The sequence below is a fragment of the Pristiophorus japonicus genome, chromosome 4 (genome assembly GCF_044704955.1).
Source record: "Pristiophorus japonicus isolate sPriJap1 chromosome 4, sPriJap1.hap1, whole genome shotgun sequence".
In the NCBI taxonomy this organism is placed as follows: Eukaryota; Metazoa; Chordata; class Chondrichthyes; family Pristiophoridae; genus Pristiophorus; species Pristiophorus japonicus.
In genome coordinates this window covers 78,129,201-78,155,984 of record NC_091980.1, presented here as the reverse complement: position 1 = coordinate 78,155,984, position 26,784 = coordinate 78,129,201, and positions in this window count along the sequence as shown.

Sequence of the window (26,784 nt, the reverse complement as noted above, 5' to 3'; positions counted from 1 at the left end):
GAAATCAGTGGAAACGAGCTCTGATGGGATGGCTGCAGACCTCCCTTGCAGGATCGCGATAGATTCGCTGCCTCCTCTATCGTGGCTGTTGCTGCTCCTGCTGCTCCTTCTGGTGCCCTCCTAGTCTTCCTCCTCATCCTGAGGAGGTACAACTATGCCAGGTGGCAATGGCTGTGCCCTCATGATGGCCAGGTTGTGCACCATGCAGCAAATGGCGACGAATAGGGACATGCGCACAAGCGAGTACTGCAGGACTCCTCCCGAGCGGTCAAGGCAACGGAACGGTTGCTTCAGCACTCTGATGGTCTGCTCAATGATACTCCTGATGGCGACATGGCTCTCATTGTACGAGTGCTGGGCAAGAGTGGTGGGATGTGGATGGGAGTCATGAGCTAGGTGGATATTGGATAGCCCTTGTCTCTGAGCAGCCAGCCGCGAGCTTCATTTGGGGGCTGGAACAGAGCCTGGCACAGGATCAAGGCATCATGGCTGTTGCCAGGATAGCGAGCATTCACAGTCATTATTCTCCATGTGTGGTCGCTCACCAACTGGACATTCAGTGAGTGGTAGCCTTTGCGGTTAGGGAAGATGTCAGGTGTTCTCAAAGCGATGTGGGTGCAGTCAATGTCACCCTGCAACATGGGGAGGCCAGCTATCCTGGCAAAGCCACATTCATGCCTATGCTGCTGCTCTCTGCTCATGGGGAATGAGATGTAGTCCCTCCTCCTTCTGTACAGAGCATCTGTGACCTCACGCATGGAGCAATGGACGCCAAACTGGGAGATGTTGGAGATGTCTCCTGTTGCTCCCTGGAAAGATCCATTGGCATTGAAATCGAGAGCGATGGTGACCTTGACTGCTACTGAGAGAGCTGTCCTCACCCTGGTCTGAGGCTCGAGATCTAGTTGCAGCAGATGGCAGAGCTCTGTGACCATGTCCTTTCTGAAACAGAACCTTCATGCACACAGCTTCTCAGTGAAATTAATGTCGGAGAATTGCTGTCGGAATACCTGCGGAGAGTATGGCCTCCTATTGCCAGCCCTGTGGTGCCTTCGTCCTCTGGAAACTTGTTGATGTGCTTGTTCCTATGCTGCTGCATGTGCTTGTCTGTGCCTGTCCCTTTGCCTGCTCCTCTGCCTGTCCCTTTCCCTCTCCCTTTCCCTTTCTCTCTGGCTGTCTTCTCCCTGTGGCGTGCTCCATCGACTTCTCCATGGGCCTCTCCATGGGCCTCTCCCTGTGGTGCTTCCTCTCTTTGTTGTTGCCTTTCTCTCTCCCTCTCTTGATGCCTTTCCCTCTGTAATTGGCCTTTGTCTTCAGTGAAGCAACCTCTGACAGTGAAGTCGGAGCAGGTGGTCGAGTGCCAGCACAGCCCCCATGAAGCAACAGAAATGGTTTAACATCGAAAGTGCCGTGAGTGATACAGGGGAAAAGGTAGGAGGCAGAAGAATCTTTGAGCTAAAAATCACTGCACCAGCCACTCTGGCTAACTGTTGGAAAGCAGAAATAAGTCATGGCCGACAGAAAATACTTTACAAGGTGGCACCTTTAAATCGCGCTGGTGCATCCAGTTCCCGACTGCAACTTGACAACTCAAGCTGTCGTTGTTATCACCAGAACTAAGGTAGGTTGCGCGAGGCAATTTAATTTCCGAGGCAGTAAGGGGACAATCCGCGTGGCGATGACGTCATCATCACCGCGTGCGCTACCAAATGGTGCGCTCCCAGCTGGAGCAGGGCATAGCGCCTCTGCAAAACCCCTGCCCGGCGAATTCTATTTTGCGCCATGTTAGTGTACCATCAATAAAAGGGCCAATTTTGGCACTTTAATGTACTGGAGAGCTGCCATGTCTGTGGAACGATATCCAAGTAAAAAAATGTGTGAAGAGGAACTATATATAATTTAAAAATAATCAAAATCCACCAATATTTTAACATGAGATACCACCCACTTAGGTATTAAGGAGAATATCGAGGTTTGGACAGGAATTCAATCTCATGATTTGGTTCACATTCATAAACTGTGAGAATGAAGTGGAAGTGATTTATAAACATGAGCAGAACCTCATGACTGAATTACTTTCTTGTAAGTAATTCAGTCAATCATCTATTATCCCACAGATTTTTTTCTTAAATACATTTAAAATTTGGCATTTGCTGAAGTACATGTTATTAGTCGGGTGACCCACTACTGTGAGTAAAACAACACTTTTTAATTTTACTTATTGACTTTTTCATTAATGAAACCAGATAAATAAATAATTGCCTTCAATTTCCTCGTTGTCTTCAGCATTTACGCCGTTGTTATGCTGTTATTGCGCCAAAAAAAGTTGAGGAAATTTGTGTTTCAGTACATTGCTTATACATGTTGCTTGCAAATTTACTCCATGTTTTTAAAGGTGTTCATCTTACATCCATCAATTCCCCTCAGGGCTCAGTTGCATCACTGTACTGTTCAAGTGCACAGGCGTTTCCTGGATTTATGCCACTTCTGCAATCGGTGTAATTTAACAATGGTCTGTTTCCTGACTAACTGTAATGTTCATAAGTAACAAATCAAGAGACAAGTGTCCACTTTATTTCAAAGAAAACATTTTCTTTATTGCAAGCTAATCGGGTGGAAAGTTTTGTGTGTGAGTATAGGGGGCCAAAATTGCCCTGCGCCCCAAACGGGGCACACATATCGTTTTGTCAGTGTTCTGTCCGCCCCAATGCATGAGGCGGATAATCCGGTGAAATTCAGGACTTTTTCTGAAATAAAACAGAAAATGCTGGAAAACACTCAGCAGGTCAGGCACCATCTGTGGAAAGAGGAACAGAGTTAATGTTTCAGGTCGATGAAAGAAAGATTTTCTGCTTTGGCACTTCCAGGAAATTGTGCATCCTCGGCCCCTGACTTTCCTTTAGAGCCTCTGTAGGTGCATACCCTTCACTTTATCGCTTAATGCAAGCATGAATCTGGCCTTGGACATACCTGCTTACTCTTGGCCTGACCCATGTCCAACTCCCAGCCTGACAGTTGTTGGTGTTCTTGCTTTTTATGGCCATTGCTGATTCCTTTTCATTGTAGCTACAGAATGCAGTTGCTGTTGTTTCTTTGCTTCTGCTGCCAGCTTTCGGTAATCCTTCTATCCTGGCTCCCACACCAGTTCCATCTATATTATTTCCCCAGACCCTTGCTCATTGCTCCCACGTTGTTGATAACATTGTACAAACAGTGAAGCAAATTTTATGGCTTTAGCGTATTCATTTTTTCAAATTCAGCTAGCTATTCTGGGTAAATCAGCTCCCGGGGCGATACCTGACACTTGCCCACCCAAATATCCCACCTTCCTGAATTGCTCCCAAGCTCCAGTCCGCTCAATTACTCAGACACCCCAACCACCACCGACACTGAATACTCCCAGGCCTGCTGCTGGTTCCAAACCCTGTCCACAAGTACTTCCAGGTTCCAGCTCCCCCAATTGCCCAAGACTTTGCGTCTCCCAAGTGCTCTAACAGTTCAGCACCCCAACCAAATAACCTTGGATCCCAAACACCAGCATCATTCAAGCTGACTACTTCCTCCCAAACCACTACCCCGAAGCCAACACAACCACTCTGACCTATTAACCTTTGCTATCTCACACCTCACCTAATGTGTAATTTTTGAGGGGATGCCGCCCAGTGTGTTGATTATTAATTAAGTAGAGCTTTTTCAGTAGTGGTTAAACATCAAAACTCCCTTACCAATGTCAAACAGTGAGATAGATGCCAGAGCTCACCATCATACACAGAAACATTATGGAAATGCAGAAGATATAGTTGTTATATTACAAATAAATCCTGTACTTTTTATTCATGAGCAGGCTCATAACCTATCACTTAAAAAAAAAGGACCAAAACATATAGAACAAAACAAAAGAATATTGAAATGAAGCATAATTCTATAAATCTGTTTGAATGAAAGATTATTTTTTCTTTGCTTTTATGCTGCTGGCTGCAAAGCTTGTCAGCATATAACAAGACTGGGTTTACTAGTGATTGGTAGGTGTTCTTTATTCTCATTTTCAAAATGACCTGCAAATAAAATTGATTGCTCCTAACTCATTGGGTGTAAATATACAGTGAGATGTGATACAGTGCCACAAAAACAGGGAAAGGTTTCAGGTTCAATCCCTGGTTTGTGCTGAGTTAGCTAATATGAGCTGAAGTGGCAGAGGGGGAACAACAGTTGTTTTCAATGTACTTGGATGAGGGAAGGTGAAGCCTTGGCTCTTACCAATCGGCACTAAAGCCCTGTGGATTTGGTTAAGTGAAATATGTTCTTTTGGCGAGAGAGTGCACACTCCATATTGAGCGGACAGAAACTCTACCTTTGTGAACTTTGCAGTAGCTGGATTCAGAGACTCTTACACATAATCGTTTTCCTGCATGTTAGACATCCAACTGACCAAAACAAAAAATTGCCAAACATTGAGATATTTACTGATGGGTCAGGTATCCAATTGTTTTTTGTTCTTGTTTTATTCAATTCAAAACAACATTTTCCCACAGAGAAGAAGCAGATGTAGCATCTATGCTCTGCTGCTCATGGCTATTTGGTCTTTGATGTGCCTCTTTTTTTTGCAGTGGGGCAGATGTGAGGTCGGGAGCGGGGCAGATGTGAGGTCGGGAGTGGGACGGATGTGAGGTCGGGAGCGGGGCAGATGTGAGGTCGGGAGTGGGGCAGATGTGAGGTCGGGAGTGGGACGGATGTGAGGTCGGGAGTGGGACGGATGTGAGGTCGGGAGTGGGACGGATGTGAGGTCGGGAGTGGGACGGATGTGATGTCGGGAGCGGGGCGGATGTGAGGTCGGGAGTGGGACGGATGTGAGGTCGGGAGCGGAGTGTAAGTGCTGTTGGAATGGGTCGGCCGCCGCTCCAAGTCACAACGCTCCTCTCCTTCAGTTAAAGGGGAGGGCCGCTACGAACTCTGCAAAGTTTTTAGTTTGGTCCACTGGGCTACCAGGGAGGGTTTCGGATTGTCAGCGGCCTGGCACCCAAGAGGGGGTGCCAGGCTGACTGTTCGCGGCCCGGCCAAACCCATAGGCATAATTGTCAGCCCAACCTGGCAGTCGGCCGACAATAACAAATAATATAGAGTTGCCAGAAGAGCGACCTCCCCTTTAATGGCGGACGCGCCGCCCAGCCATACACAGCTTCCCGCTGGGGAAAGCTGTCAGTGGCACTGATTGGCGATGCCATCGCTCCCGCAGGACAATTCCACATAGGGCAATTTCAGAAAGTGAGTCGCAGCCAGTCGGTTAGGGGTTAGCGAGTGTCCAAAGTGGCGGGAAAACGGGCGGTGCAGAAACCCCTTCCCGCCGTTTTCGGCCCGGTGGCAATTTGGAAAGGGTCGGCCCATCTGTCTGCCCCTGGTCAGTAAGGCCTCTCCGCTTCATTCCTGCCTCTTAGAATGGAGCTTATAGAGGGGGGAAATCTCGACCCCTAAGACTGTTAGTTAAGGAGTGTGTGGCAATTGTAATGAGAGAGATGAAGTGAGAGATGTGGGGCTGTAAGGACATTAGAGTGGATTAAGGTGTTTTGGGGTTGTGCAAGGCAGGCGGTGTGCGGTAGGGAAGTTGTAGGTGCCCTTACCCAGTGTGTAGTGCGAATGTTGCTTTAAGAGGGTGAATAGTGTGGTGGTGCCCATGGTGCTCAGGGAGGAAAATGAGAGTGTGGTGACATTCTACTCCTGTTTGCCCTCATGAAGTGTTTAGCATCTTTCTGCACTGTTGATTGGTCCTGGGTGTGAGGGGGTTGAGTCAGTGCCAGTGCCAGCTCCCTGCAAGCAGCACAACAGACGCCAGTGTTCGGCTTGGTGAAGTCCCAGCAGTGTGAGGCTCCTGCCTTGTACCTCTTAGAGGAGACCTTAGAAGTCTTCATTTGAGAGCTAGTTGTGTTCCTTCTGCCTTCTGCTCTGGCATGGTGCCCAGTGAGCATAGCAAGTATCTAATTGGGCATGATGGTGCCAATCTGGACTGATGCTGTGGGTCAGTGATGCTGTCAGATGTTTAGTGGAAATTACCAGCAAAAGTGTTTGCCAGCTGTTTACCTTGCTGTCGGACAATGTTTTGCTGCTGGAGAGTGCTTTTTAAGAATGATGCCGTTATTGCAGAGCTTTTTTGAGGGGGAGAGGGGGCTGGTGGGGAGAGGTGGATTTAGTAACTTACACGGTTCTACACCTGACTTACACCAGAGGAATGAAGACCAAGTATAGTCTTCAAGTGAAAGAGGATAATAGGGTGAACAATAATTAGACCAGAGCATGCAGATGTTATTCAATCCCCATTTTATAGTCATACATTCTGTCCTTAGTTTATGTATATATTATTATTTTTATTATGTAGTTAAATAACAAAGTATTTGACATTTGAGAAGCAGAGAAGTAGAGTTGGCTTCAACAGAGAGTTTTCTCTGCAGTACAGGCAAAAGAGCAGGAAGATGTAAAACCGAGGTGCTACAGCACCACCACTGGTAGAATTATAGATCCATTCTAGCTGTGCTTCTGGTATTGCATGGAATCCAACTATTGCTAAACTAATGAAATGGGGGTTAAGTTCAATACTCAATGTATGAGGCTTAAGTCACTAAAATAGACTTTATTTTTGTAAATTAGGGAAATTCAGCAATAGAAAAGTAAATGTATTAAAATGTATTATATTTATTGTTTTCCTCCTGATCCTTGCTAATTGTTTATTCCTCTACCTTCTTGCTGCATTCTTTCTTGTAGCTTTGCTACTGACTTTCCATTCTGTTCAGTAATATTTCTGGCTGACACCATTATTCATTATATTTGTTGTGACATGATGCTTTTTTAATTCTTAATTTGATGTTGTTTAGCTCAAATTATCTGTTAATTTTGTTCAAAATTGTGGAAACAAACACTTCTTTTTCTGCTTTATTTAAATTGCTTAACTCAAGTTACTGTCTAATTCCTTTTTTTTCCAAGCAATAAATGACTTGAAATTAACATGAGTACTTTATATAAGTTAGTCAAGCAAGTGTGATGGATAACGTCACTTCGACTTTCCCGTGTACTATGGACCAGCACTAGACACAGTAGCCTGGATTTTGTGATCAGAGCTCATCTCCAGTGGGATAGCACTTCCACCCATCATGGAGATGCCCCCTTATCCCACCTGGCTTTCTTGCCCCAGGGTCATTTATATACTAGAGGAGGCCTCTCTCGTCTCCAGCAGAGAGTCCTAACAAAATTACGGCAGTTATCGGTAGCAGTAGGCCGCAAAGGCTTTTCATTAATATTGTTTGCATGTGTCCAACTACATATTGGTTGACTCATGTTATGGAACCTAGTCTGCCTTTCAGAATGTGTTGGGGGGAGGGAGGTCTAACCCAGATCTGACAAACAAACAACAACAGTGGATCAGAAAATCTAGGATGTGTTCTTTTAGTATCATAAATATGCAGCTTATAATTTACACAGATTGATGAGAAGCATGTAATACAGTTGCATCTTACATTCAAACTAGCAGGTTTCATGCAGTTTCTATCCACTGAAATGTGGAAGCATTTGAATATTTTTTGTAAAGCTGGAGATGGAATTGAGCTCAATCACAAACTGATGCCTGATTACTGCTGTAGCAGATTGTTAGTGATATATTCAGGAAGAAAAATTGAACTTTATTCAGTGTCGCAGTCAGATGAAACAATGCAATCTGTATTCATTCTCTCGGCCTGAAGGGGAGGCTCATTGCTGTGGATCCAAAAGAGCTGAACAGCCGCAGCTTGAGCAAATGCTGCTGACTCCAGGTGAATACATGCCCCAGGCACAAATATTTAATGTAGAACACCTTCCCTTCTTTTTTCCTGTTTCATACAATTTCTGCTCCAATTATCAGACATAACATCACATCCACTGCTTCCTTGATCAGTAAGAAAAGTATAATTGCTTGATTTAGTTCTGGGAAATGACGTGGGACAAATAACGAATGTGAAAGCGAGTGAACAGTTGGGGAACAGCAACCAGGTTCAACTCTGGAGCAGCCTGCAGGACCAGGTAGGTCTGATACACAACTGCGCAGAGCAGGTGGAGGGCTGACCCTGACCCTGGGGGGGATGGTATCCGACCCCAGGGGCCTTTCTATGGGGCGGGGCGGATATGGTGGTGGTGGGGGGGCAGGGGGAAGCACTCCAAAAACTGTCATCGCCTCGCTTCAGTAGTCGGGTTTCCTGCGGTCTGAGAAACCAGGCCACCCACTCTAAAACCTGCAAAGCAGGTTAAATCAGAGGCTGAAAGCCTCATTAACATATTTAAAATGGCAACCTGCCTCCTGGGAGCGCGTTGGCTGTCCACCCTTTGTCCCGCCTCCATAAAACCCGAATGTTGGCGGGTTGGAGCCGGCTTCCCAACAGGCTGAGAATTTTTCCCGATTTAACCCCCCACCCAATCCTTCACACGGACACATGTTAAAACTCCTCCAAAGTGTTCCGTCAAATATCCACTGAACCTTTCAAAAATCTAGTTGCTTTTGTACAAAATAAAATGTTATTAAGCATTGGTTGTTAGATTTAATTACAGTGTGAGTGGTTGAACAGACTGTGATACAAAGCATTGTTGGTTTGTCTATATTATGTGGACTTGCATTCTATAGAAATTCCCATTCAATCATAATTCATCTTGCCAAAGTGCTCCTATGCCTCAGAGGATCTGAATGTAGTGCATCAATGTGCTTTCTATTTGAATCACCATCATTAATCATCATAATCATGTGGCTCGTACAGTCTTATTTACACAGCATTGATTACAGTAGTTTGAAAAGTTGTCTTCATTGTCTAAATACTGTGTACCCTGCTGGGACTGGAGAAAAATAATGAATAAGAAGAAAAGCGGAAGAAAAGTAAATCAAAACAAATTAATTGTGGATTAATTTTAATATTAGATCTGCTTAAGAAATTAGAAATAACGTGATTTTAATGCAGCATTGATAATTATTCCTTCCAAGGCTGTTTTTAACTATCTTAAAAGGAGGATACAAGAGGTTATTACCCTTGCATTAGGAATTCAATTGATTGAAGACTCTGCAGCGTGGATGGTGCTCAACATGGCTCTAACATGGTTAGGGGAAAATTGCGGTCGGACGCTTCCTTCGAACGAATGCCTCCAACCTGAAATTTTTTAACGAAAATACCTGGTGGTCAGGAAGGCACCTTTGATTCCGGTCGGAGGCCTTCATTCACTGTGCAGCGTACGGGGAGATGACCTCCCCGTACATAGGGAAATGCTGGCGTCATGTGGGTCTGGACCACCAATCACGAGGTAGTATTCTCATTGATAAAAATGGGATCTCCATTTGCATGTTTTCCAATTACTATTAATGAGAAAACCCTCCTAGAATAAGAAACACAGCATAATAAATAAAAACACCTCACATATTTAAAATGAATTGAAATTAACTGCAATTAAATGTTTTAGAAAAAATATATATTTTTGGGAACTTTTTTTAATATGTTTTAATAGGGTTAAAAATAAACTTACCATAATGGACAGGGTTTTAACATAAAAATGAATGATTAAATGTAATTTTTATATGTTTTAAAACTCTTACGCTGGCAAAAGTAAAGTATACACCTGCTTTTACCAGGCGTAAAAGTTTGAAGGACATTTGCTGGGCATGTGTTGGACAAATAACCCAATCTCTCCTGCACGAATGTCCTTCTCATGGAGAAATTTTAACAGATCGGAAAAGCTGGTTTTCTACGCATGCGCATCTCACCCCGAAAACCGGCTTTTGCGAGGCCTCGCATTTCGTACGGACCCGCCGAGGCTGGAATTTCCGGCCCATTATTTTTTATTGAAGGCCATTGTGTAAACATGGTATTAAAGAATATTACAGAGATGATCCAGGAAGACCAGATTCAAACAAACCCATGAGTCAATGTTGTATCATGCAAAGTCAGATCAATAGGAAAGAAAGAACAAACCTGCACTCACAGTGCACCTTTCACATCCTCGGACATCTCAAACACTAACTAAATCCCATGATTTCCCAGATTTTGCTTAATTATCATGGAATATCATTGATATTTCACAACCCTTGGAGTCAACAAGAGAACAATCTGCACTCAATAATGTGCTGAAAGCTGCAGAATCCTAACTGGGTTAAGGACGTTCATGAAAATTAATGGGAATCCTACTGTGTGCCTTCACACATCAATAATCGGTTGTTGCAGAAGTTTTGTATCTAAATTATCTTCAAAAATGGCCGAAGGGAATTTCGATTTGAAGTTCCAATTCAGGTTGTTTTTAATTTGTTTCATGTTAATAAACATTAAGAATATAAGAACATAAGAAATAGGAGCATGAGTAGGCCATTCGGCCCCTCGAGCCTGCTTCACCATTCAATTAGACCATGACTGATCTGATCATGGACTCAGCTCCACTTCTCCGCCCGCTCCCCATAACCCCTTATCCCCTTATCGTTTAAGAAACTGTCTATTTCTATCTTAAATTTATTCAATGTCCCAGCTTCCACAGCTCTCCAAGGCAGCAAATTCTACAGATTTACAACCCTCTGAGAGAAGAAATTTCTCCTCATCTGTTTTAAATGGGCGGCCCCATATCCTAAGATCATGTCCTCCAGTTCTAGTCTCCCCCATCAGTGGAAACATCCTCTCTGCATCCACCTCATCAAGCCCTTTCATAATCTTATATGTTTCGATATGATCACCTCTCATTCTTCTGAACTCCAATGAGTAGAGGCCCAACCTACTCAACCTTTCCTCATAAGCCAACCCCCTCATCTTCGGAATCAACCTAATAAACCTTCTCTGAGCTGCCTCCAAAGCAAGTATATCCTTTCGTAAATATGGAAACCAAAACTGCACGCAGTATTCCAGGTGTGGCCTCACCAAAACCTTGTATAGCTGTAGCAAGACTTCCCTGCTTTTATACTCCATCCCCTTTGCAATAAAGGCCAAGATACCATTGGCCTTCCTGATCACTTGCTGTACCTGCATACTATCCTTTTGTGTTTCGTGCACAAGTACCCCCAGGTCCCGCTGTATTGCAGCACTTTGCAATCTTTCTCCATTTAAATAATAACTTGCGCTTTGATTTTTTATTTCTGCTGAAGTGCATGACCTCACACTTTCCAACATTATACTCCATCTGCCAAATTTTTGCCCACTCACCTAGCCTGTCTATGTTCTTTTTGCAGATTTTTGTGTCCTCTCACACATTGCTTTTCCTCCCATCTTTGTATCATCAGCAAACTTGGCTACGTTACACTCAGTCCCTTCTTCCAAGTCATTAATATAGATTGTAAATAGTTGGGGTCCCAGCACTGGTCCTTGCGGCACCCCACTAGTTACTGGTTGCCAACCAGAGAATGAACCATTTATCCCGACTCTCTGTTCTCTGTTAGTTAGCCAATCCTCAATCCATATTATTATATTAACCTCAACCCTGTGAACTTTTATCTTGTGCAGTAACCTTTTATGTGGCACCTTGTCAAATGCCTTCCGGAAGTCCAAATACACCACATCCACTGGTTCCCCTTTATCCACCCTGTTCATTACATCCTCAAAGAACTCCAGCAAATTTGTCAAACATGACTTCCCCTTCATAAATCCATGCTGACTCAGCCTGACCGAATTTTGCTTACCCAAATGTCCTGCTACTGCTTCTTTAATAATGTACTCCAACATTTTCCCAACCACAGATGTTAGGCTAACTGGTCTCTCGTTTCCTGTTTTTTGTCTGCCTCCTTTTTTAAATAAATTGAAATAGTACCTAGCTAAAGTTCAGAATGTATACTGTAATACAAATATCAGACTGACTGTACTACAAATATCAGACTGTTAGCTGCAATTTACTGTTTATAATTAGAGCGCTTATATATGATTTCAAAGTAATTACAAATACTTACTGTGTGGTTAAGCTCATCGAAGCAAGTTAATATGTTATCTAACCTGTATCATTTAATGGAGGCTGATTTTATAGCTGGTAGACAGCAAGAAATTAAATGCTTGTAAAATTTAGGCCTTTTTAATAGTTGTGCGCTAGTGCAGAGCATCAGGCTGCCTTCTGTATTCAAATGTATTGTACAGAATCATTCGGGGACCATCAAATGAATTGATAATTATCTGCATTCTGTTTGTAAAGTTTGCAATATTATATTTGTTTAGTAATCGGCTATTGCTCATGAATTAAAAATCCACATTAAGGCAATCATCATTTAGTGTTTAACATGGAAGATGGGGAGTAACAATGCGATTGAAAGCACCCAAAGTGCCACAAGCTTCAGGCATTGGAGCCTCAAGTTATCAAACACAAAGGTCTGAGGCCTACTCATTTGCAGCGTGCATGATGATTTGGGATCGAAGTACTCTGTACACTTAGAACCTGCACACACTGTATGCAACACTCCTGAATGGCCCGGGTTATTTGATAATGGAGGGCAAACTCCAGAATGTGCCTAGCTTGGCTGAACAGAACACTGGGTACTTTAAAGGAGGCCTGATGACAAATTCCACATTGATTGCTAGGTGGCCCTCTCCTCTGTGTAAGCCATTTTTTTTGCTTAAGAGAAACAAGTACAGCTTTGAGGGTAGCCAACAGCCAAATAGCAGGTACAGGTGCCTGATAACCTGTTCCCACATTCTTAGTGCTCACTACATGCATTAGACACTAATGCTGGGAGTGCCACCTAAATATTTAAATTAGTAAAACTTACATTATGGATCTGTGTGGCCCCTATGTAAGTATTTAAATTGACTGGCCTTACATTATGAACTCACATGGCCCCTATGTAAGTATTAAATTGACTCACCTCATGGGCACATGTGGCTCCTATGTAAATATTTAACTTGCCTGACCTCACATTACAGACCTGCCTGGCCCCTATGTAGTCTCCCCTGTTGAAATATCTGACACCACCAGTGCTAGGAGTCCAATTCTAGCCAGTTTTATAAAACTCTCTTTGAATCAATGTACTTGACAGATGAGGGATGTGACTGCTGCAGAGTGGAATATTTGCCATATTTTGGAAACCCAGTGTCTATCTTTCAAAGGAATTGGGGCCAAGAAATTCAACTTGTGCCCAACATGGGTACAAAGTCAGTGGAGTGAAGGCCTGAGCCACATTCAGCTTCAGGCCTCATTTTAAATGCTGTCGGCAAACTGTGATCCCAAATTATGCTCCCCACTGCAGCTTACTGGTTGGAGAGAGTGGGAACTTGGCCGACTCCTATGCTGTGGCAATTGGCAGGTCAGGCTTGCGGGCAGGGAGGAGCAGGGTGGTGATTCTAGGGGGATCAAGCATGCACTGGAAGTGGGCCAGAGTTTTTTATGGGACCAGAAATAGATCTGCTTCTCCTGGGCCCACAGATATCAAAACAGAAAATTTCCTGGGTCTTTTGTTGAGCAGCCTCCAGTGGTCACTAAGTATCTCTGGTTAGGCTGCTCAAAGCCTGGTACAACTAGGCGGAGCATGCGTAGCACAGCTCCACATATTTATACCTGAAATGACCATCAGCATAGGACCTTAATTTGCATAGTTGCCGTCTATTTCACGTAGGCACCCTGGACGACTAAAAATCGCTTGAGCCAAAATGGCTTCGGCACATTTCCAGCACAGTTTGTGTGCGGCAGTCCCTAACTCGGAATTCATAGGTCTATCGCGATTTTACACTGGTAAAACAGGCGGTTGAGTGTTGAATTTCTGCAAGTTCCATGCAACATTGGTGGCAGCCATGCTCATTCATATAAGTCAAATATCTCCAGTTGTTAAATGGTACATTTGAAGAATTGAAATAATTTGCCACTGGATGACCACAGTTACTGTCAGTGCAGCGAATCAGAAGTTAGGTATTTCTCAGCGAGGTAGTAACTGAATGAGTTTACCATCCAGATCCACAAAGGCTGATATTGTTGACTGTCTTAAGGTGAAGGAACCATGAGCACTCTTTTGAAATTGTACAGTCACTTGCATGATGTGGTGTAAGTACAGTTCATGTAGGGGGTATTCTTTTCACGTTGCTGAAGAAGTCAGGAAGGATGAAGGATGAATGCCGAAGGATGAAGGCCGAAGGATGAAGGCACCACAGCGACTTCCTGCATGTCGGGCATTGTCATGGAGGATCATAAGAACATAAGAATTAGGAACAGGAGTGGGCCATCTAGCCCCTCGAGCCTGCTCCGCCATTCAACAAGATCATGGCTGATCTGGCCGTGGACTCAGCTCCACTTACCCGCCCGCTCCCCGTAACCCTTAATTCCCTTATTGGTTAAAAATCTATCTATCTGTGATTTGAATACATTCAATGAGCTAGCCTTAACTACTTCCTTGGGCAGAGAATTCCACAGATTCACAACCCTCTGGGAGAAGAAATTCCTTCTCAACTCGGTTTTAAATTGGCTCCCCCATATTTTGAGGCTGTGCCCCCTAGTTCTAGTCTCCCCGACCAGTGGAAACAACCTCTCTGCCTCTATCTTGGCTGTCCCTTTCATTATTTTAAATGTTTCTATAAGATTACCCCTCATCCTTCTGAACTCCAACGAGTAAAGACCCATTCTACTCAATCTATCATCATAAGGTAACCCCCTCATCTTCGGAATCAGCCTAGTGAATCATCTCTGTACCCCCTCCAAGGCTAGTATATCCTTCCTTAAGTAAGGTGACCAAAACTGCATGCAGTACTCCAGGTGCAGCCTCATCAATACCCTGTACAGTTGCAGCAGGACCTCCTTGCTTTTATACTCCATCCCTCTCGCAATGAAGGCCAACATTCCATTCGCCTTCCTGATTACCTGCTGCACCTGCAAACTAACATTTTGGGATTCATGCACAAGGACCCCCAGGTCCCTCTGCACTGCAGCATGTTGTAATTTCTCCCCATTCAAATAATATTCCCTTTTACTGTTTTTTTTTCCAAGGTGGATGACCTCACATTTTCCGACATTGTATCCCATCTGCCAAATCTTAGCCCATTCGCTTAACCTATCTAAATCTCTTTGCAGCCTCTCTGTGTCCTCTACACAACCCGCTTTCCCACTAATCTTTGTGTCATCTGCAAATTTTGTTACACTACACTCTGTCCCCTCTTCCAGGTCATCTATGTATATTGTAAACAGTTGTGGTCCCAGCACCGATCCCTGTGGCACCCCACTAACCACCGATTTCCAACCCAAAAAGGACCCATTTATCCCGACTCTCTGCTTTCTGTTAGCCAGCCAATTCTCGATCCATGCTAATATATTTCCTCTGACTCCGCGTACCTTTATTTTCTGCAGTAACCTTTTGTGTGGCACCTTATCGAAGGCCTTTTGGAAATCTAAATACACCACATCCATCAGTACACCTCTATCCACCATACTTGTTATATCCTCAAAGAATTCCAGTAAATTAGTTAAACATGATTTCCCCTTCATGAATCCATGTTGTGTCTGCTTGATTGCACGATTCCTATCTCGATGTCCCGCTATTTCTTCCTTAATGATAGCTTCAAGCATTTTCCCCACTACAGATGTTAAACTAAGTGGCCTATAGTTACCTGCCTTTTGTCTGCCCCCTTTTTTAAACAGAGGCGTTACATTAGCTGCTTTCCAATCCGCTGGTACCTCCCCAGAGTCCAGAGAATTTTGGTAGATTATAACGAATGCATCTGCTATAACTTCCGCCATCTCTTTTAATACCCTGGGATGCATTTCATCAGGACCAGGGGACTTGTCTACCTTGAGTCCCATTAGCCTGTCCAGCACTACCCCCCCTAGTGATAGTGATTATCTCAAGGTCCTCCCTTCCCACATTCCCGTGACCAGCAATTTTTGGCATGGTTTTTGTGTCTTCCACTGTGAAGACCAAAGCAAAATAATTGTTTAAGGTCTCAGCCATTTCCGCATTTCCCATTATTAAATCCCCTTTCTCATCTTCTAAAGGACCAACATATACTTTAGTCACTCTTTTCCGTTTTATATATCGGTAAAAGCTTTTACTATCTGTTTTTATGTTTTGCGCAAGTTTACTTTCCTAATCTATCTTTCCTTTCTTTATTGCTTTCTTAGTCATTCTTTGCTGTCGTTTAAAATTTTCCCAATCTTCTCGTTTCCCACTAACCTTGGCCACCTTATACGCATTGGTTTTTAATTTGATATTTTCCTTTATTTCCTTGTTTATCCACGGCTGGTTATCCCTTCTCTTACCGCCCTTCTTTTTCACTGGAATATATTTTTGTTGAGAACTATGAAAGAGCTCCTTAAAAGTCCTCCACTGTTCTTCAATTGTGCCACCATTTAGTCTGTGTTTCCAGTCTACTTTAGCCAACTCTGCCCTCATCCCACTGTAGTCCCCTTTGTTTACGCTCGTTTGAGACACTACTTCCTCACCCTCAATCTGTATCACAAATTCAACCATACTGTGATCACTCATTCCGAGAGGATCTTTTACTAGGAGATTGTTTATTATTCCTGTCTCATTACACAGGACCAGATCTAAGATAGCTTGCTCCGTTGTAGGTTCTGTAACATACTGTTCGAAGAAACAATCCCGTATGCATTCTATGAATTCCTCCTCAAGGCTACCTTTGACCAATCGATACGTAGGTCCCCCATGATTACTGCCGTTCCTTTTTCACATGCCTCTATTATTCACTTGATTATTGTCCGCCCCACCGTGAAGTTATTATTTGGGGGCCTATAAACTACGCCCACCAGTGACTTTTTCCCCTTACTATCTCTAACCTCCACCCACAATGATAAAACATTTTGTTCATTAGAGTCAATATCGTCTCTCACAACTGCCCTGATATCATCCTTTATTAACAGAGCTACCCCATCTCCTTTCCCTTCTCGTCTATCTTTCCGAATTGTCAGATACCCCTGTATGTTTAATTCCCAGTCTTGGCCACTCTGCAACCACGTTTCTGTAATGGCCACAAAATCATACCCATTCGTAATAATTTGTGCCGTCAACTCATTTACTTTATTTCGAATGCTGCGTGCGTTTAGGTAGAGTGTTTTAATACTAGTTTTTAAACCATGATTTTTAGTTTTGACCCCTCCTGCAGCCCCTCTATATTCATACATATTGTCCCTTCCTATCACCTTGTGATTTACACTTACCCCAGTGCTACTCTGCTCTGTTGCCTCCTGCCTTTTGCATTCTTTGTTGGGGTCCTGTTCATCTGAGCCCTCTGATTGCTGCCACACACTATGTAGACTCTAAGGGAGTGGAATCCCTTCCTGTTCATGTGGTTCAGTTGGTGTTCTCAATGCAATGTGGCTGTCATCAATTGCATGCTGGATCTTGGGAAAGCCAATTATCCCATTAAAAACTGTATGGCATTTATCTGTGCCGCCTTTCTAAAATTCCAACGGTCTTGAATCAGGCTGCTCTGCTGCATAGGGCATCAATTTACCCACCAAATGCCTGTCCTTACTGCTGCCTGGCTGAAGTTGCAGAAATCCCGGAAATAGAATTTAAGGGTCGTAATAACCTTCATAGCCATTGAGCGAGCACTTCAAGCACTTGATGCAGCAGGTCACAGAGATGTCCTATTGTATCTTTGGTGAATGCACTCTTATTATGCAGAGCTCCTCAAAGAGGCCCTCATATGACCAATGCTGCCCATGTGTTCTTTGTGTGGGGGGGTGGGGGTGATATTTCGTGGGCTGCAGCCTCCTTGAACGGTGCCTAACTTTCTTCAATCCTAAGTATCTGCTCCTCTTCCTCCATTATAATGGCATAGAGTGGCATGCCGACAGGGAAAGCCATACCTGCTCCTGATGCCCTGACTGTGGGTGTGGGGTCCAAAAGTCTTCTGGTGGGCTGACCCTGTGAGTGGCAGTTAGAATCAAGTGCAGGTCTTGGCAGAAAAAATTTAAAAAACCAACAGGTTCAAAAAACTTTTCCAAGCTGCAGAAATCATTATTCAAAAGTTTCAGGCTCTTCAACCTCACAAATCCCTCACATCTGCTTTGATCAGGTCTTCCTGGAAGCTGCTGCACTTAAGTTATCTCAGTCTTGACTTACCCAGTGCAATAGCAGTGCAAATCCAGCAAATCTGGAGCTGCTGAATCATTGATTCTCATTTTGACATATGCAAAGGAGGCCGGTGGAGAGTTAGTTGGTGGGTGGATTGCAGGAAGTTTCAAGAAGTGCAAGGAACCATGGGGGAAGAATTTGAAAGGTCATAGGCAGTGGAAACGGCTTCCACCCGAATTTTCTCACTAAATAAATTTCTGTGCCATTCCTGTACAGTAAATATGTTGAAAATGGTGAGAAAATTCACCCCCAGTATCTTCAGACTGGTCATTTATTATTTATAACAAAGTCTCACAGATTTTTTTTAAAAATGACAATATCAATGAGGGCGTGGACAGCAAAAGTAATGCAGCTATATTTCGCCAGCCTTTTAACACTATGTAATGCACACTACAAAAGTTCACCTCTGTTCCGACTCTCAAAGTTAAATATTGTTGGTGAATAACCATATTAATTTTTCTCTGAATCACTGCTATACATAGTCCATTTTATTTCAAATTACATGGGGATTCACCAGTAATATTTGACCACGAGGCCAAAAGTATAAGAAAAATCTACATCATCATCATCATCATAGGCAGTCTCTCAAAATCGAGGAAGACTTGCTTCCACTCTAAAAATTAGTTCTTGGGTGACTGTACAGTCCAATATGAGAACCACAGTCCCTGCCACAGATGGGACAGACAGTCGTTGAGGGAAAGGATGGGTGGGACAGGTTTGCCACACGCTCTTTCCACTGCCTGTGCTTGATTTCTGCATGTTCTCGGCGATGAGACTTGAGGAGCTCAGCGCCCTCCCGGATGCACGTCAAAACCTTCCAGCACTAGATGACCATTAATATGTCCTTACCATACAGTATAAATGCACTCGAGACCCATACTTGAGAGAAGGTCACTCTGTGACCAGTAACCTTTATTCCAGCACTGAAGTGATGAAGGTGGGTGGAGCTTCCCCTTTTTTACCTGAAAGTCCAGGTTAGGAGTGTCTCCCACAAGTTCACCACCAAGTGGTCAATGTTCTCACGGTGTACAACTTGGGTCAGTTTATACATGGGTTACAATGACAGCAGAATACATGACATCACCTCCCCCCCAAAGTCTTATTGGGATCACAGGTTAAATCGCTCTGGTGGTTTACGCTCCCTTGTAGAGCGCCTGAGTTGGGGCTCGGGTTGTTGGGCGCTGGCCTGAGTGTCTGCTGTTTGTGGTGCCTCAGGCCTGTCTGGACTGCCCACAGTGACTGGGCTCTCCTCCCTTTGGTTCCGGTGTTCGGTCACCTGTGGAGGAGTGAACTCTACATCGTGTTCATCTTCTGCTTCTTCTCTGGGGTTACTGAACCTCCTTTTTGTTTGATCCACATGTTTGCGGCAGATTTGTTAATTGGTAAGTTTAACTGCCAGAATCCTATTCCCCTTTTTTGCAATCACAGTGCCTGCGAGCCATTTGGGCCCTGCAACGTAGTTGAGGACAAAGACGGGGTCATTGACATCAATTCATCACGCTCTCGCATTCCCGTCATGGTAGTCACATTGTGACTGGCGCCTGCTCTCAACAATTTCTTTCATGGTGGGGTGTATAAGGGATAACCTGGTTTTGAGTGTCCTTTTCATTAGCAGCTCTGCGGATGGGACCCCTGTGAGCGAGTGTGGTCGGGATCTATTGGCCAACAGGAGGCATGATAAGCGGCTTTGTAGGGAACCCCCTTGGATTCTGAGCATCCCCTGTTTGATTATCTGCACTGCTCGTTCCGCCTGGCCGTTTGAGGCTGGCTTGAACGGTGCCGTTCTGACATGGTTGATACCATTTCCTGCCATGAAGTCCTCGAATTCAATGCTTGTAAAGCACGGGCCATTGTCGCTGACCAAAACGTCCGGTAGACCATGGGCAGCGAACATTGCCCGTAGACTTTCTATCGTGGCAGAGGATGTGCTTGAATTCAGAATGTCACACTCGATCCACTTGGAGTAGGCGTCTACTATAACCAAAAACATTTTTTCCATGAAAGGACCTGCGTAGTCCACATGGATGCGTGACCATAGATTGGCGGGCCAGGACCAAGGGCTAAGGGGGGCTTCCCTGGGCGCATTGACCAGCTGGGCACACGTGTTGCACCTGCGAACACAAAGTTCCAGGTTTGCATCTATCCCTGGCCACCAAACGTGTGACCTGGCAATTGCCTTCATCATGACAATGCCCGGGTGCTCATTGTGGAGTTCTCTGATTAACCTCTCTCTGCCCATCTGGGGCATGACTACTCGGTTTCCCCATAGTAGGCAATCGGTCTGAATCGAGAGTTCATCCTTGCGCCTGTGAAATGATTTGAATTCCTCAGGGCACGCCCCATATGTGGCTGCCCAGTCCCCATTCAGGACACATTTCTTGACTAAAGACAGTACGGGTCTCTATTTGTCCAGACTTTAATCTGATGGGCTGTCACGAGTGAGCCTTCGCTTTCGAAAGCTTCCACAGCCATGACCATCTCAGCAGCATGATCGCTTGCCCCTTCGGTGGTGGCTAGTGGGAGCCTGCTGAGTGCATCGGCGCAGTTTTCAGTGCCCGGTCTATGCCGAATTGTATTGTCATAGGCGGCTAGCGTGAGTGCCCATTTCTGTATGCGGGCTGATGCATTTGCATTTATGGCCTTGTTGTCAGCCAAAAGGGACGTTAGGGGTTTGTGATCTGTCTCCAGCTCAAATTTCCTGCCAAACAGATACTGGTGCATTTTTTTTACAGCATATACACATGCAAGCGCTTTTTCTACCATCCCGTAGCCCCGTTCTGCCTGGGACAGACTTCTGGAGGCATAAGCTACCGGCTGCAACTGACCCTTGGCATTAACATGCTGCAACACACACCCGACCCCATAGGATGACGCGTCGCACGTTAAAACAAGTTTCTTACATGGGTCATATAGCGTTAACAGATTGTTGGAACATAACAAATTGCGTGCTCCATTAAAAGCCCTTTCCTGGCAACAACCCCAGACCCATTCATGACCTTTGCGTAGGAGCATGTGTAGCGGCTCTAACAGCATGCTCAATTTGGGAAGAAAGTTACCAAAATAGTTCAGGAGCCCCAGTAATGAACGCAGCTCCGTTGTGTTACGGGGTCTGGGAGCTCTCTGGATCGCTTCTGTTTTGGACGCAGTAGGTCTGATCCCATCTGCTGCTACCCTCATCCCTAGGAATTCTACCTCTGGAGCTAGGAAGACGCACTTCGCCTTTGTCAGTCACAGACCTACCCGGTCCAGTCTGCGTAGCACCTCCTCCAGGTTGCGGAGATGTTCTTCAGTATCACAATTCATAATGAGGATATAGTCTTGAAAAGTCACTGTCCTTGGAATCAACTTGAGGAGGCTTTCCATATTTCATTGAAAGATCGCGGCGGCTGAGCGAATCCCAAACGGACATCTGTTGTACTCAAACAACCCCTTGTGTGTCGTGATGGTGGTCAGCTTCTTTGACTCACTCGCCAGCTCCTGGGTCATGTAAGCTGAGGTCAGGTCCAATTTTGAAAAAAGTTTGACACCGGATAGTGTTGCAAAGAGGTCCTCCGCTCTCAGTAGCGGGTACTGGTCTTGGAGTGACACCTGATTGATGGTGGCCTTGTAATCACCAGATATCCTGACCGACCCATCCGCCTTGAGCACCGGCACAATCAGGCTTGCCCAGTCACTGAATTTGACTGGCGAGATGATGCCTTCCCTCAGCAGGCGGTCCAATTTGCCTTCTATCTTTTCCCGCATCACGTACGGTACCGCTCTGGCCTTGTGGTGTACTGGCCTGGTGTCCGGGTTTATGTAAATCACTACCTTGGTCCCCATGAAAGTGCCAATGCCGGGTTGAAATAGTGAGTCAAATTTGTCCAGGACCTGTGAGCATGATATTCACTCCACAGAAGAAATTGCATTGACATTGCCCCATTTCCAGTTCATGACAGCCAGCCAACTCCTCCCCCGCAGTGTGGGACCGTCCCCCAGGACAATCCAGTGTGGCAACCTGTTCTCCGAATATTTGTGGGTCACAACTACCGTGGTGCTGCCTCGCACCGGAATGATCTCCTTTGTATATGTCCATAGCTGTGCATCAATTGGCAATAATTTTGGCCTCCTGGCCTTGGACACCCACAACTTGTCGAGCTGTTTAATACTCATCAGGGACTGGCTGGCCTCTGTGTCTAGCTTCATTGATACTGGGATGCCATTAAGGAGCACTTTTATCATTATCGGTGGCGTCCTGGTGTATAAACTGTATATGTGCTCCACATGAACTCGCTGAACTTCAGCTTCCAGCGATTTCCCTCAGTATCTATTTGGCCTCGTAGGGCTTACATCGTCCCTGTCCTCCTCGTACATCAACCTGGCTGCAGGCTTGCTGCACATACGCGCCAAGTTACCGCTGACGTTGCAGTTTCTGCAGGTATATTGCTGATACCTGCAAGCTCTGGCTGTGTGTTTGCCTCCATACCTCCAACATGAGCCGTTGTTGGAAACAAAAGGTCCATTACCAGTCGATCGTCTCTGGCTGTCTCTGTAACTGTCCTTAAGCGCACCATTGACAGATGTTGATGGCCCCATTACTGGATGCATTGTCCCTTGCGATGGCATGAATCACCGTTCAGCTAGCCATTGTCTCTGTTGAATTCCCCCTTTGGGTTCAACTACAAGCTCGGGCATGTCCGATTGCCCCTGTCTGCCTGGAGTACTGTGTGCCACGTTAACAATGTTGACTCCCTGTCCATTTGCTGCATTTAAACCAAGATTTTTGTCAAATGTCATTCTGGTCTCTTCCTCCCCTGAGATAAATGTCTGGGCCATCAAAGCTGCCGTTTCCAGGGTCAAGTCTTTGGTCTCAATCAGTTTCCTGAAAACCCCAGCGTGCCCGATGTCCTCAATAAAAAAGTCTTGCAGCATCTTCGCTCTGCATGCATCTGGGAACTTACATAGGCTTGCCAGTCTCCGGAGGTCTGCCACGAAGTCTGGAACGTTTTGCCCTTCTCGCCGCTGGTGCGTGTAGAACCGGTGTCTCGCTGAGTGCATGCTGCTCGCCGGTTTAAGGTGTTCCCCGAGCAACTTACTGAGCTCTTCAAAAGTCTTGTCCGCCGGCTTCTCTGGCACTAGAAGGTCCTTCATCAGGGAATACGTTCTGGATCCACAAACCGTCAGGAGATGAGCCCTGCGTTTGTCAGCCGAATCCTGTCCCAAGCCATTCCTTAGTGACGAAATTTTGCTGTAGTCTCTCAATAATCGTCCCAATCATCACCAACACAGTACCTCTCGTCTGTGCTGCTAGTGGCCATGCTCGCGTGGTTTAAATCCCAGTTTCTCGTCGCCAATAATATGTCCTTACCATACAGTATAAATGCACACAAGGCCCATACTTGAGAGAAGGTCACTCTGTGACCAGTAACCTTTATTCCAGTACTGAAGTGATGAAGGTGGGTGGAGCTTCCCCTTTTATACCTGAAAGTCCAGGTTAGGAGTGTCTCCCACAAGTTCACCACCTGGTGGTCAATGTTCTCATGGTGTACAACTTAGGTCAGTTTATAGATGGGTTACAATGACAGTAGAATACAGGACAATTATATGTTTGAATCCCAGGTCAGAATTCATGCACCTTATCAATCGCCCAGTACTCATATTGGAACTCATCTTCACGTGGGAAATGTTAGCCTAAACCACTAAGTTTAGCTTGGCTCAGTTGTATTCTTGCTTCTGAGTCAGGGGTTTGAAGGTTTTAGCCCCAATCCAGAACCAGAGTACAAAATCTAACACAAACTTCAGTGTCATACTGAAGGCGTGTTGTGTTGTTGGAGGAGACATTAAGCAGAGTCCCCATCTTTTAGTTTAGATGGGTGTAATAGTCCCCATGACACTATTGGAAAACATAGAAAACATAGAAAAATAGGTGCAGGAGTAGGCCATTCGGCCCTTCGAGCCTGCACCGCCATTCAATAAGATCATGGCTGATCATTCCTTCAATACCCCTTTCCTGCTTTCTCTCCATATCCCTTGATCCCCTTAACCATAAGAGCCATATCTAACTCCCTCTTGAATATATCCAGTGAACTGGCATCAACAACTCTCTGCGGCAGGGAATTCCACAAGTTAACAACTCACTGACTGAAGAAGTTTCTCCTCATCTCAGTCCTAAATGGCCTACCCCTTATCCTAAGACTATGTCCCCGGTTCTGGACTTCCCCAACATTGGGCACATTCTTCCCACATCTAACCTGTCCAGTCCCGTCAGAATCTTACATGTTTCTATGAGATCCCCTCTCATCCTTCTAAACTCCAGTGAATAAAGACCCAGTTGATCTAGTCTCTCCTCATATGTCAGTCCAGCAATCCCGGGAATCAGTCTGGTGAACCTTCGCTGCACTCCCTCAATAGCAAGAACGTCCTTCCTCAGACTAGGAGACCAAAACTGAACACAATATTCCAGGTGGAAGAAATGTATGCAGTTCTACCAATGTCCTGGCCAACATTCACACCTCAATGAACAGCACCAAAGCCAGTTAACTGGTCATTCCTCTCATTTGTGGTTTGCAGAACCTTAGTGTGTGCAAATTAGCCACCGTGTTTCCCTATAAAACACCAGGGACTAAACTTTAACAAGTAATTAATTGGCTGTGAAATGCCGTGAGGTATCCCAAAGGTGTAAAAGGCATTGTATAATGCAAATTCATTTTTTTTAAATGGATTACTTTCAGCTTGGAGGGAGGAAAATGTGAAAGACTAGTCCAAACTACCAATGCAGGTGTATTTCCTTTTAGCTGATCTCAGAGACACCAATGATGAAATATCAGCAATACACAGCATCACAGCAAAATGGCAATGAAAGAATCAAGTAAAAAGTGAGGGGCAATAAATAATAAAAGATTCAGAATTTGCTAATGGTGACGTAGCAACTGATCTTTACTTAATTTGTTAAAAGGAGTTTGAATAAAACCCAAAGTAATTAACCAACCATAACTGAGGTACTGGGCAATACTGGATATTGGATATTGACTGCCATCGTTACTGATCCTCAACACAATTTATACTGTTCTCAAGTATTGACTGCTGTGCTATTATGGACACATGTATGGTTACTCAATTTAGCAGATTTCAACTAGAGGAGCTAGCATAAAAACATACACAAGACATATACTACTGGATGTGGTTGCCTAGCAGTTATGGTCCTGGCTGAGCAATCCAGAGGTTGTGAGTTCACATTGGCATGTTGTCAAATTGAATTCAATAAATCAGACAATTTATGGGCTGGCACCAGAAAAAATGACCATGAAAGTGTATATTGTTGTAAAAAAGCAACCGGTTTATTAATATCTATCAGGGAAGGAAGGCTACCTCCCTCCATGTGACGGTGGTTGACTCTAAATGACATCAGGGCAACTAAGGATGTGCAATAAATGCTACTTTGCTAGCGTTGTCTATATCCCAAGAACAAATAAATAAATACAAATAAAAAACAGCCTTTACCCAAATGAAGCTGCAAATGTTCATTAACCCTCGATCCTGACAACAATAGGGAGACGTTAGGCAACATCACACACTTGCCAACCAGCGACATTCTATTCTTCTCTGGAGTGCACTGTATATACATAGATGAGGGACACTGTTCAATGTGTTTCAACATATTAGGATGTATGTTGATAGGATGGTGGATACTCGGAGGCCAAACTCCAAATCATCGTTGACACCTTCACTGAAACATTTGAAAGTCTAGGCCTTACATTAAACATCTGTAAGACAAAGGTTCTCTCCCAACCTGCCCCCGCCAGTGCTGCTCCCCGATTATCAAGATTCACGATGAGACCTTGGACAATGTGGACCACTTCCCATACATTGGGAGCCTACTATCAGCAAGGACAGACATTGATGACAAAGTTCAACTCCACCTTCAGTGTGCCAGTGCAGCCTTCGGTCACCTGAGGAAAAGAGTGTGTGAAGCCAGGATCTCAAAGCTGGCATCAAGCTCATGGTCTACAGAGCAGTAGTGATACCCGCCCTCCTATATGCTTCAGAGACATGAACTGTGTACAGTAAGCACCCCAAAGGACTGGAGAAATACCACCAACACTGCTTCTGCAAAATCCTGCAAATTAATTGGCAGGATAGGCACATTAACGTTAGCGTTCTCTCTTAGGCCAACATCCCCAGCATCGAAGCATTGACCACGCTCGATCAACTCCGATGGACGGGCCACATTGTCCGCCTCCCCGACACTAGACTCCCGAAACAAGCACTCTACTCCGAGCTACGTCTTGGCAAGTGAGTCCCAGGAGGACAGAGAAAACGCTCAAAGCCTCTTTGAAAAAAATGTATCATCCCCACCGACTCTTCTGAATCCCTGGCTCCAGACCGCTCAAAGTGGAAGAGAAGCATTGGAGAAGGGGCCGAACACCTCGAGTCTCTTTGTCGGGAACACGCGGAAGCCAAGTACAAACAGCGGAAGGAGCATACGACAAATCAAGAACCCCCCCACCCATTCCTCCAACCAGCATCTGCCCCACCTGTGACAGAGACTGTAGATCCCGCATTGGTCTCATCAGTCACCTTAGAACTTATACTAGTGTGAAAGCAAGTCATCCTCAACTCCGGGGACCTGCCTAAGAGAAGGGAGAGGATACAGATTCAATAATAGCCTTCAAAGGGAAATTGAATAAATACTTGAAAGAGAAAACAACTGCAGAGATATGGGACAAGAATGGGGGAGTGGGACTAACTGGATTGCTCTTCGAAAGAGCCGGTGCAGACTCGAT